Raw genomic sequence first — 13,679 nt, 5'->3', positions numbered from 1 at the left:
AGACTTTTTGAAGTTGTTTTTTTTTAAAGATGTTTTGTTTTAATGTTTTTAAAGGTGTGCTGTTTAAATTTGTTTTCAAGTCTTCTGTTTTTGAGAGGTTTTAGAGTGCTTTTAGAGTGCTTTTAGAGTGCTTTTAGTGTTTTTTTGCTGAATGCCAGTAGAACATGCCATGCTATTGGAGATCCTGATAAAGCAGGGTCTTCATCATGTGGAGGGCTATATTGGTGTTCAAGCAAATACCCCTTCAGGCCTTGACTGCTCAGTGCAAGAAGGGCGGGGACTGAGTGGGCAGAGCTACAGATGTGAAGGCCCAGAAAAAAGCCAGAAAACTTGAAAAGAAAAATTTGGGGTGTGTCAAATTTTCTGGGTTTTGTTAAAAAAAAAATTGGGACTGGAAAAAATGGTAAAATGGGGGGAATACTCTTTTACTACTTTTTTCATTTCCCCCCCCCCCAGCCTTTCATATATCTAGCAGGGCCAATGCACACAGGGATGTTATTTGATTGATTGATTGATTAAATTTGTATCCTGTCCTTCCTCCCAGAAGGAGCCCAGGGTGGCAATGTTAGAGGACAGGCCTTCTGTATGCCTGCCACCATTGCCGTTTTTAACCATTGGGTGTTCAGGCAAAATAGTTTATTGGTCTATAGTAGAGTGGTCAGAGGATTCTCCCATAAAGGGGAAAGTCACTGGGTTGTATTCAACATAGCACTAAGACGAACAATCAGTCAGCACAAGGATTTTTCCTTGTGCAAACAGACGCTCTACCACTAGAACAAGGATTTGTTTTAATGCCACCAACTGGAATTGACAGGAAGGTGAAACGACAGATAAAATGGGGGTAGAGCAGGGCTAAGCACATTTGGAATTTTGAGAAAGTGTCATGAGTCCTATTCACAAGATGGCTGCCATGGGGAATGGCGTAACAAAAGATGGCTGCCATAAGCCATGGCATAACACCTGCCACATCTAAAATTGCAGAAAAAGATACAGGACTGCAAAGTGGTGTGGGCATGGCCCCTATCAGGTGCCCATCAGCGGAAGGCAAAGGCACGTCCATCAACCACTACTGCACTCGCTCATGAAGAGAAGGTTTTTGCTCATTTCTGTTCAGAATAGATGAAATAAATGTATTAAATTTATATCCCATCCTTTCCCCTGAAAGAGCCCATGGTGACAAACATAAACAAAATAATTTATCCAGTCCTGGCATCCAATGAAATATGGGTATGTTTAAAGGGGAATGTTCAATATAGAAGAGAGTGATCTTGTGCAAACAGGAACTTAGCAGGAAGAGCAAAAGTCTCTTGTGTGCTCTGGAGTTTTGAGGGGATATTCCAGGGGTGCTATAGGAGGTACTGGTGGGCATACTGGTGTTCCTGGGCCCCATATTGGTGAGCTGTAGGGTACAGAATCATTAAAATGATGAGAATAAGAATGGAAAGAAATGTCTCAACCACTAGTATTTTCCAATGAGGAAAATACTCCACATGCCACTGTTGCTTAGTGTGCTGTCTTGTCCTTAGTATCTGACATTTTGAAAATGCAGTGAAATTCAAAGACTTTTTTAAAAAATCAGAGGAAGCCTAGGGCAAATTAACCACCCCCAAGAAAGTTAACTAGGGATATCTGTAGCACCTTCACTTGACTAAATCCTTATTGCATTGTTTCAGCTTCCTAACACGTGACTGTGCAGGACTCTCCAATTGATCTTGAATGTTGCTTTTGGCAAAAGCAACCTAAAAATGTGTGTACACATCTTCCCCTCCTCTAGGATGCACACCTTAACATGGTGAGGGGGTTTGACAGTGTTGAAGAAACTGAGAGCAATGCCTTCAGGAGTCTACACCAAGAGGCTAGACTCATAGCAGAGTCACCCAAGGCAGAATGAGACACCAGACTACGATGCATCGAGACTCGGAGGAAGGCAATAATAAACCACCTCTGAATATATATTACCACGAAAACCCTATGAACAGAGTGTCCAAAATGCAACACAAGATAGTACTGGAAGATGAGACCCCCAGGTCAGATGGGGGAGAAATTAGAAATGAAAGGGAAATTTAAACAAAGAGTAGGGATGTTGAATAATCAACAGGGGAACACACTGGCTCACTGAGATGAAATAAAAGGAAGATGGAAGCAATGCAATGAATAACTATATAAAAGAGATGCAAGGATGACAGATTCATTCACAGAGGAATTGTATGATGAAGAACCAGAAATTTTAGAATGTGAGGTGAAAACTGCTCTTAAAATGTTTGGAAGAAACAAATCACCGGGAACAGATGGCATACCAATGGAGTTGCTACAAGTTACTGAGACAGAATCTGTCCAAATGTTGACAAAAAATTGTCTTCCAATATGGAAAACTAAACAATGGTCCACAGACTGGAAGCGTTCAATATACACCCAATTCCAAAGAAAGGGGATCCCAGGGAATGCAGTAATTATCGAACTATTGCCTAAATTCCCATGCAAGTAAAGTAATGCTCAAGATTCTACAACAAAGGCCCTTGCCATATATGGAGTGAGAAATGCCAGATGTCCAAGCTGGATTTAGAAAAGGAAGAGGTACCAGAGATCATATTACAAACATACGTTGGATAATGGAACAGACCAAGGAATTTCAGAAGAAAATCACTCCGTGCTTTATAGCGCATAGTTAAACTATGGAATTTGCTCCCACAAGATGCAGTGATGGCCACCAGCTTGGACGGCTTTAAAAGAAGATTAGACAAATTCATGGAGGACAGGGCTATCAATGGCTACTAGCCGTGATGGCTGTGCTCTGCCACCCTAGTCAGAGGCAGCATGCTTCTGAAAACCAGTTGCCGGAAGCCTCAGGAGGGGAGAGTGTTCTTGCACTCGGGTCCTGCTTGCGGGCTTCCCCCAGGCACCTGGTTGGCCACTGTGAGAACAGGATGCTGGACTAGATGGGCCACTGGCCTGATCTAGCAGGCTCTTCTTATGTTCTTATGTTCTTATAGATTACAGCAAAGCCTTTGATTGTGTAGATCATGAAAAACTATGGAATTCTTTAAAAGAAATGGGGTTCCACAGCATCTGATTGTCCTGATGCACAACCTATACACTGGACAGGAGGCTACTGTAAGGACAGAATATAGAGAAACCGATTGGTTCCCCATTGGAAAGGGTGTGAGACAGGGGTGTATTTTATCATCCTATTTGTTTATATGCAGAACATATCATACGGAAAGCAGGATTGGACCAAGATGAAGGAAGTGTGAAAATTGGAGGGAGAAATATCAGTAATTTAAGACATGCAAATGATACCATACTACTAGCAGAAACCAGTAATGATTTGAAACGAATGCTGATGAAAGTTCAAAAGGAAAGCACAAAAGCAGAACTACAGCTGAGTGTCAAAAAGACTAAAGTAATGACAACAGAAGATTTATGTAACTTTACAGTTGACAACGAGGACATTGAACTTGTCAAGGATTATACCTCGGCACAGTAATTAACCAAAATGGAGACAATGGTCAAGAAATTAGAAGGCGGCTGGGACTGGGGAGGGCAGCTATGAGGGAACTAGAGAAGGTCCTCAAATGCAAAGATGTATCACTGAACACTAAAGTCAGGATCATTCAGACCATAGTATTACCGATCTCTATGTATGGATGTGAAAGTTGGACAATGAAAAAAGTAGGTAACAGAAAAATCAACTCCTTTGAAATGTGTTGAAACATAGCTTTGCAGATACCATGGTCCACAAAAAAGACAAATAGTTGGGTGTTAGAACAAATTGAACCATAACTATTATTAGAAGCTAAAATGATGAAACTGAGATTATCATACTTTGGACACATCATGAGAAGACATGATTCACTAGAAAAGACAATAATGCTGGGAAAACCAGAAGGGAGTAGAAAAAGAGGAAGGCCAAACAAGAGATGGATTGATTCCATAAAGGAAGCCACAGGCCTGAACTTACACTATCTGGACAGAGTGGTTTATAACAGATGCTATTGGAGGTCGCTGATTCATAGGGTCGCCATAAGTCGTAATCGACTTGAAGGCACATAACAACAAATCACATCTTCCTTTGAGGAGTCTTCCCCAAACTCTTTTAGCTTCCTTGGAAATTCTTAAGATGTTTTGCTGAAGCAAGAACCTCCATGTTTCCGTCAAAATTACCCTCAACACAAGATAAAGAAGCAACAACTCACAGAAAACTAAGCAATACCTGCAGTCTCTGACCAGCACAAAAGCTTTTGATTCCTGCTCAGCCATGAAACTTCCTGGGCTAACCTGGGTGAGTAAGTTACTACCTTATAAGGTTATGGTGAGGATGCAAGGGGAGAAGCATGCAGGCAGTTTTGAGCATCTTAGAGCAGATATGGGGATGTGTGGCATTTCAGATGGGGTTGAACACCCAATTCTCATCTGCTCCAGCCCATACAGCCAACAGTCAGAGATAATGCAGGTGTGGTCCAGCAACATCTGGAGGGCCACAGATTCCCTGGAAAGGTTGAGATAAAAATGTAAATAAATCTGCAATATTAAAAAGTGTACCTGGTTATAGTTTTGACAGGATTAATGTTTGCAGGAGGAGCGGATATCAGAAGCTTTTCACTTGCTGTTGAAAAGCTGGACTCACCTCATTTATGGGACTTAGGATTCCAGCTGTGGTTTGCAATCCTCCCTCCCTATAGAAATGTCATGGCTTGTGGGTGTTTGGCACTTGATTGTTCATCCTGTTTAGCTGTTGCTTTATGTGGAAACGATTAAATGGAGCCAGAAGGGAAAGGAAGCTTTCAAAGAAATTATTTCCTATGATGTTTTGACTTCTGGGGCAGTCAAGTGGGGAAGCTACCACCAGCTCACAAAGAATGTTTAGGAATGCAAAAAAGTGGCTTTCTAGCCTCAGATAACTTTAGGAGGTTCCTAAAGACATACCATAAACATTTCGTACTATATCCTGCAAAGTTGTCCTAAGGGCTTTGAAGAAGTGGTATTGAGTTTCATAAACTTAACGTTGTCTGACAGGAGTAATTTCTCATATATTCTTGGGGTCCTCTAGAATTAAAAAGGTTCCTACAGAAACCACTCTCTGAATTATTACAGGCTTCTAGAGCACAAGAGAAAGCATTATAACAATGCGGTCATTAAAAAAACAACATTGTGCCACTTACTTTATTAAAGGTGGAGAAATTTCAAGGAAAACCTATATGCCCTCTAATTCACCATACCCTTATTTGTAGAATTCAAGACGTTTGAATGAAAAACAAAGTATATGAATGAAATTTCCTCCATGCATCTAAGGTATTTGATATTAAAATTTTAAAAAGAGTAATACTTGATCCAGTCATGCCTGAGTTGTTTAACCTTCCCCCTTCAAAATGACAGTTTATGACAGCCACAGGATCTATTCTGCAAGTTAGCACAGCTTTACACAAGTAACTTCTGTCAAGGGAAGGGCCGTACCTGAGTGGTAGAGCATCTATTTTGCATGCAGAAGTCCAAGGTTCAATTCTGGCATCTCCAGAATAAGGCTAGGATGGTTCCTTACCAGAAACGTGATAGCTGCTTCCGGCCAGTGTAAACAATATTGAGCTAGATGGATCAATGGTCCAATGCAGCTACTTACGTTCCTAGTTACACGTATGTTTTCACAATAATTAGTTGTGTCATAATCATTGTACAAATCAAGAATGAAAAGAAGTAATAAAATACAATTAATCATACAGCATCTAGCACAGTGCATTACAATTACTATAACAGGCAGAAAAATCATTAAGTGGTTTGCCATGACTTAACGACCCAATCACGTGGCTGCTTAATTAAAGTGTTGTTAGGAAGAGTTACATGAGAGGGGCCAAGCTTCCTTCCCTCTATAACCTGGCTGACAATGATCTTTTAGGCCACTATCCTAGATGTGACCTTTGTAAACAGGCTTATTAACTCACAACTTCCTAGTGATGGTACTGCCTGTCTATCAGAATGAAGGATCTTAATCCAAGATCGGCCACCTAAGACAATACAACATTTAAGTTTTACAAGGCAGCTTTGGACATAGGAACGCAGGGTGGCCAAGTGAAAGCCCCCACCCTTGTCCTGGTATTATCACAAGAATTTCCACTTTCCCCATGTGAAGTTCATTTCAGTTAAGCAACTTAATTCTTGTAAAATGGCCTACTTCCCTAAGAATGACCCTGTTCCATCGCTTATGTCTAATTACAAAGTTTAATAATTTCTCAGTAATAAATGTCTCAGGGATTTCTGTGAGAAGGGGTAGGGTCTGTGATGCTAATTGCTCCTCATTTCCGCAATGTCCTATTGCGTTCACAATATGACCAGGCTCTTTAGATTCAATAGATTCAACTGATTTGTATGTAGATTCAAAATTACTGCTCTTTGTCCTTACAGTCTTTTGGCTATATAAGATCCTAGAGAGTGGTTTAAATTTGGATTTTGAGTAAGACGTACTCTTGCCCCATTCAAATGAAATTTCTCTACCTTCAGATTTGTATAGCAAACTCCAGAGTTGATGAGCATGGCTGCTATTTGAAAATACCTCTCATCTTTTTAAACCTTGTGGGATGTTAACAAAAACATTTTGTATAAACGGCAGGGTCCCACTCATCCCCCACAGTATTGAGAATGACCTGCAGCACTTCTTGACCCATTGCCCATGAGTTGTTTTGCCTTCCTAGGAGCCAGTTCAAAATTGTGATGTAGCTCGCATTGCGAAGTGAAAGCGCTTCGTCCAGTAGTGGCAAACCAAAGCCAGATCTCCATCCCTCAAACGGTTCTACTTTACACATTTTCAAAAATGTCATGCATCGAAGTGGCTCAGACTTGGTCAGATTTGCCTTAAGAAGGCAGTCTCACACTTCTTTTATTTGTCTTAGTTTCCCCTGCATGTTGTTCTGAGACAAGTTTTCTCTCTGCTGCTTTCAGTGGAATGTGCGATAAATCACTCATTACACACACACGCAGAGTGCCAATTTCCATCTAAACTTTGTTATACAGCGATACAAGGGAAAGGAGTGTCAGTGACATATTTGCTGGCTCAATCATAGAGCATTCCGCTAGCTGCCATTCCATGTAAGAACATCTCTCTACACTGGAAGCATCCTGCTCTGCCTCCCTTACTCTTCCTCAGTGTGGTGCTATCATCCTAGAAAATAGTTGGTAAAATATCCCTGGAGTGACCAGAGATTCATTAGCTCTCTCCTTGAATGTTCACGCTGGAAGAAATGGACAAAGCTGATGCCTTTTTCTTTGTTATGACTACAGTTGCCCCCAGGGACAGTCCTTGATTTTGGAAAGAAGAAGGGCTGAGACTTAAGGGAGAGACTTTCAGTGGTAGGGGAAGGGCCATAGCTCCTGGGGAAGGTCTGTGGCTCCGTAGTAGATCGTTTGCTCTGCACGCAGGAGGTCCCGGGTTCAACCCTCAACATCTCCAGGTAGGGCTGGGGATGTCTCTTGCTTGAAGCCCTGGAGAACGCCTGCCAGGCAATATCAACAGTACTAAGGGAGATGGGCCAATGGTCTGTGTGATGCCCTTGTAAATATAATACAGTAAATATGGTAAGTGAGGGTTTATTAGAGTATATGTGGTAAGTAGACTGAGTGAGAGGGGGAGTACATGGGTTGGAATGTTGAAGAATATTGTGTGATGATTGGCTGAGCGTCTAGGTGTATAAATCAGGATGACAGTTGTTCTGGGTTGGAGTTCTGACGGTTTTTTGGAGAGGGTTGTTGGGTGGATTGGATTTACGTGGGTAGCGAGGCAGGTTAGTTATGACTAAGAAATATAAAGAGTAACACATCTTATGAAACCACACACATGCTGACTGTAATCTTATTATTCCCTGTGTAAATAAATAAATAAATAGTTCTTGGTTTACCAAAACGCCTGGTCCTTGGCTGGGGGTGGGCAGGACATATACCAAGGTGGGGAAACTGTATCAATGGTGGCAGTGGTGAAGAGACAGTGTAACATCAGCAGGTATCCAAAACAACCCAGGGCTGTAATCTTTATAGGCACAACGGTACAGGGGGGTTGAGGCCTGTAAGTGCACCCAGACACAACGTAGCAATAGGCCAGGAAGAGACTAAGGCACAGTCTCAAGGCAATATTGTTTACAGAGACTGTCAGGTGGTGGTGCCTAGCAGTGGGATCTTGAGAGATCTGTGCTAGGGCCGGTGAGAGAACTGTTAAAGAGACCAGGACCCTTAGGTGGTATCGTGACAGGTGGTGACCACAAGAGGGGTCCTGACAGTCTGACTCAGCAGAAGGCACCTTCCTATGTTCCAGTATGCTCTATCTATTGGTAGAGAACAGGGCGGACTGTGATACCTAGATGAGCTGTCTGGCACAACATATAGAAACCCTTGTTTATTTATTTTTATTTATATTTTGGGGAAGGGCCATAGCCCAGTGGTAGAGCATCTGCCTTGTGTGCAGAAGATCTAAGTTCAATCCCCGGCATCTCCAGGGAGGGCTGGGAAAGATCCCTGATTGAAAGCCTAGAGGGCTGCTGCCAGCCAGAGTGGACAATATTGAACTAGATGGACAATGGTCTGTTTAAAATATATAAGGTATATATTTATAATATATAAGCAGCTTCCTCTGCTCCTAGGTTAACCCCTGCTTTTAATGCAGAAGGTCTTGGGTTCAGTACTTGGAGTCTCCAGTTAAAAGATTGTACAATAGGTGATGGGAAGATCTCTGCCTTAAAATCCTGGAGAGCCACTTCCAGTCAAACAGGCAATACTGGAGTGACATCTGCAACAAACTGTTGGAGTGTGGGGATGTTTCTTTGTAGCATTTCAGCCAGGCATTGTGCCTGCACAATACTCCATTCCATTCTCTCTCTCACCAGGCTTTACATTTTCTCCCCTCAACAGTCAGTCAGCATTCTATGGCCACTGAGCATGCACAGACCTCACAGTGCTGTATTGGAGGTCCCCCCCTTATGTTTTTTTAAAAATACCTAGAAGGCTTGGATTTGATGTCCATAGCTGTGATTTTAATGAGAAATGTATATCCAACAACTGTACCTGTGTTTTGGATAATAAGCCTCCGTGAGTTTATTTGAAACTTAGACTGGATATAAACTGTTATCTTAAATAAAATATTTTAATGCTTCTGCAAATCTTGGAGTTTCCTAGTATGCTGAAGTGGGGAGGGTGTGCCATTCGGGCTCTATAAGCAACAGTACTCACAGCCAGAACACTGGAAATATAAGGGATGAAGATTTAACAGTGAGAAAAAGGTACCTTCCATGCATGGCACATTCTTTTATGTTATTGCTGCTTGACATGAGTCAATGCTGAGCCCTGGCACTGAAAACAGAATCTGGAGATAAGCTCTGACAAAGCCAGGCTCAAGTTAAGCTCTGGTTAAAGGGAACAATCACCACCACCTACCCTAATTGGCATAGCTTGCAAGTATCTATCATTTGTCCTCTGGCTAACTCCCTCTGCTTTCCAAGTGCTGGATGATGATGATGATGTGTGCGTGTTTGAGAGAAGGGAAAGGAGGGAGAAGAATGATCAAATTATTTAGGAACCCAGAACACTGGCTCACAACAAGCAAACCATGTCATGTGCTCAGCAAGAAAAGTGACAAGAAAAATGGACAACCCCATTCCATTTTTGAATAAAAATCTCTTAGGATTTACTGCTTCATCTGGAAAGCCTTGCTCATACATTGCATGCCCTTGATTTCTCTGCACGTAGCCAACATCAGAGTTCAGAACAGCTCTGCCTCCAGCCCTTCTTCACATGTTGATTGGTTCTCTCTGTGCATAGCCTATACATGTAGGATCTCTCCATGTGATTGGGGACTCTGCATTTTGAAGCCCCCCTGATCAATGTATGAATGTCTGGAACATGGACAAGGCTTGACTCAAGGTTTTGAAGGTCAGCATCCCCCGCGTGAATGCAAGCGAGCAGGTTAGCCAGGCAAATGGAAATGGACTGCCTTCAAGTCGATTCCGACTTATGGTGACCCTATGATTAGGTTTCATGGTAAGCAGTATTCAGAGGGGGCTTACCATTGCCTCCCTCTGAGGCTGAGAGGCAGTGACTGGCCCAAGGCCACCCAGTGAGCACAGCAAAGCCACCCAGCCACCCAGAGCCAATTGTTACCTGGTGGACAACATATTGTTGCACACACCTCAATCTCCGAGTAGTGAGTGTACCAGGGGTTCATATGCTTATCCAGGGTTTAGTTTCCTTGGAATGAAGGCTAGCAGAGACTGTGGTATCTTTATGATATATGGTTTATTTAAATTTATATACAATCTGGGTGCAAGATGGAAAGGTTCACAGCATCAACAGTCCAACAGAACTTGCTTCCCCATCAGGCTTCCAGGGGAATCTTCCCAGCCATAGCTTGGGGTTCAGACACAGTAGGCAAACCCTTCTGTCTGTTTTTAATTCTCAGCTTCACCTCATAACTAACACTAACCCAGAACACTTCCTGGCTCAGCTTGGGTAGGAGGGCTCTCCAAGCTAAATCCTTACATATGCTAATGGGCCACTTGACAGACCCATTGTCTCACAGATTGCTTGGCCAGTGGAGCAGATTTCTCTGGTAAAAATGACATGCTTCCTCTATACAGATCCAAAACCAGATGCTGGAAACACTGACTTAGAGGTAGGTATGACATTTTTAGTAAAATCAATTGAATAGAAACAGCAGAACATAGGGGCACATTACACAATAATTCTTAAGAGTTATTACAAACCGCCGGTCTTTCTGAAAAACTTCTTAACAAAATCTCCCTTTACACTTTGATGCCTGCTGCAGCAAGGCAAGGATCATAACCAGCAGTTTTTAATTTTAATTTGTTTTTTAATTCATGTATTTACTGGAGGGTGGGCAGGCTAATAAGAATTTTGTTAGGCTTGTGACTTGTGTAAATGCTTCCTGGGTTTTTTCCCACTTTTTTTCTCCTCATTCCAAATATCAGGGCTTGTACATTCTGAAGAGGCTTCCATGTGCAACCCTTTTGAATGAAAAAATGGACACCCAGTAACAATTCCTTTAAAATGCCTTGTTGTATCTGTTTGCAACATGAACAATCTCTGTGGAATCTATCTGTGATGGCCCATTTACACATCAGTGGGTATTGCATTCATCAATGGATAAATGCACATATATGAAGCAGTTCAGTATCAGCCTATAACTAATTTCAAAGACTAGACTAGACTTGGACTAGAGCCCCAAGCTTAGGGGCTTGTCATAGGAGTCTGCAAAAGAACAGTCTAAAATTCAACCAAATTTCTTTGCTCACATGCTGAAGAGAACAGAAGCAAACATTTTCCATAGGTAAAGCAGAAGAGACTTGATTTACCCTGCTTGCTTATCCATGGCAAAAACTCCTTATAATTCTAATGGTGAAAGAGTCATGCCTGATATCAGTGGGGTAAACCCCATGAACCTAAATTGTTGCAACAGCTGAGTAAAACCATGCATACTTACTAAGCTTATTCTGCTTGTTTTAATGCTGAGAACAGCTCAGCTCAGATGAGGTACTCTTGCATACTGCATGGTGATTTGACTGTGCAAGCTATCCTAAAAACTAAGGCTTTGCAATCCACATGGATTGGTGGCTTCCATCTGTAAGAGCTGAGTTCTGCAGCTGGACTCAATAAAAAATTGGTGGACTAAATCTTGGAAAATAAGCCGTGAACGCTACAAAAAAAAAACCCAAAAAACACCACCACCCCACTGCCATCAATCTGGCAATATACTAATCTTGTAAATATTAAATTCCCTAAAGAGCAGAGAAGAAATCATCAATCCCACTGTCTCATTCAGTAATACATAATTTATCTTAAGTGCATATACGCACCACAGTGATGTGGTGGATTTAACAGTTGATGGATATGCACCCACAATAAGATGTGGTAAAATTCCTTGCTACCCATATCAGCACCCCACACATATTTTGCTCTTTGCAAGCTACTGGGTTGCAGTAGCACACATTCTAGAACCCCAGAATGCATAGGAAATGGAAATGCATCATCCATGAGGGGATGACATTTCTACTATTCTGAATATGGTGTCCTAGAGTCATAATTTGACAAACCCAGTTAGCAAGCCTATGCTTCCCTGTGGTACTTATCCACACGACTGGGGTGTGTGTCTGAATACTGCAACCACATAGATGTGGGGGGCATAATTGAATGGTCTTTCCCACCCACATGGTGGAAAATACTCAAAGTGTTTCTTTGTACCACAGTTAAGTGAGAAATCACCATGGGGAAGAAGCTTGCACAAGGCTGAAGGTGTGTATCATTGAATTCAGTGTTATTTGGCGCAAGCATGCATAGGATTGGTCTGCAAAAAGGGCTTTGATTGGCACCTAGAAAATAGTTGGTTTATTATGATGGGCTATATTAAACAACAAGCTATTTCATCCAACACACCTGGCATGGACGCAACTAAATCAAGAAAATCATTGGCAATGAAATCACAACCCACAGCACAATTTAAGCACAATTCTTAGTATATAAGCCTCACTGAGTTCAATGAAATTTACTTTCCAAAAACTATACTTAAGATTGCATCTTTTGGTTTCTTATTGCTGGACACTGACACAACCATATTGCATTATATATACCATAAGATAGGTTGAATGGCTGCAGTCTTTTCTCATTTGGGTATTTGTTGTGAAGTGTTTCTGGTGTTTCTACCTACAGCCAGACTCCAGTTTTTCATCATGTGGCCATATTTTTTGAGACACTACTCAACCCACTTTCTGGATTTCTTGTGTTAAAAACAAATCTATATGAAGATCAGTACAGTAGGGCCCCGCTTTACAGTGCTTCGCTTTACAGCGATTTGCTAATATGATTTAGCCAAAGTTGGTGCAGATTTGGACTCCATCAGCCCCAGCCAGCACAGCTGCTTTGGACTCCAACTCCCATGCTGGCTGGGGATAATGGGAGTTCAAATCCAAGACATATGGAGGGCACCCAGTTATAAAAGGTGGTTTAGGGTTTTCCTGCTTTCATGATTGCTGTGCAGATAATAGACACAAATGAACCTTTGTGTCTATTGTGAATGGGGAAGGGCCATTGCTCAGTGGAAGAACAGCTGTTTTGCATGCAGAGATCTTAGGTTCAATCCCTGTCATCTCCAAGTAGGGCTGGGAGACTTCCTGCCAATCAGTGTAGACAATGCTGAACTAGATGGACCAATGGGCTGATTCAGTATAAGGCAGTTTCCTATGTTTCCTATGTTAACACAAGATTTGGATCCCATACACATTTTTTTCATCCTACCTGCAGCTAGTGATGACCTGGGGGTGACTAGATGATATGATGGGGTGGTGGAAAATTTGCTACAAGGATGCTGATAGCTAAGGCAAGGGTGACTTTGGGATCTTAGTCCATGATGAAGCAATTGCATGCTTACTTCAGAACATAAAAAGAGCCCTGCTGGATAAGGCCAGGGGCCCATCTAGTCCAGCACTGTGTTCTTACAATTACTATAATGCACTCTATGTGAGGCTGCCTCTGAAGACTGCTCAGAAGCTTCAATTGGTACAACGAGCTGCAGCCAGAGTGTTAACTGGGGCTGGTTACAGGGATCATACAACCCCCCTGTTACAACAGCTCCACTGGCTCCCAGTTTGCTTTCGGGCACAATTCAAAGTGCTGGTTATGACCTATAAAGCCCTATACAG

This window comes from Rhineura floridana, chromosome 2, assembly GCF_030035675.1.
Source record: "Rhineura floridana isolate rRhiFlo1 chromosome 2, rRhiFlo1.hap2, whole genome shotgun sequence".
Taxonomy (NCBI): domain Eukaryota; kingdom Metazoa; phylum Chordata; class Lepidosauria; order Squamata; family Rhineuridae; genus Rhineura; species Rhineura floridana.
Note: the sequence above shows the minus strand (reverse complement) of the source record.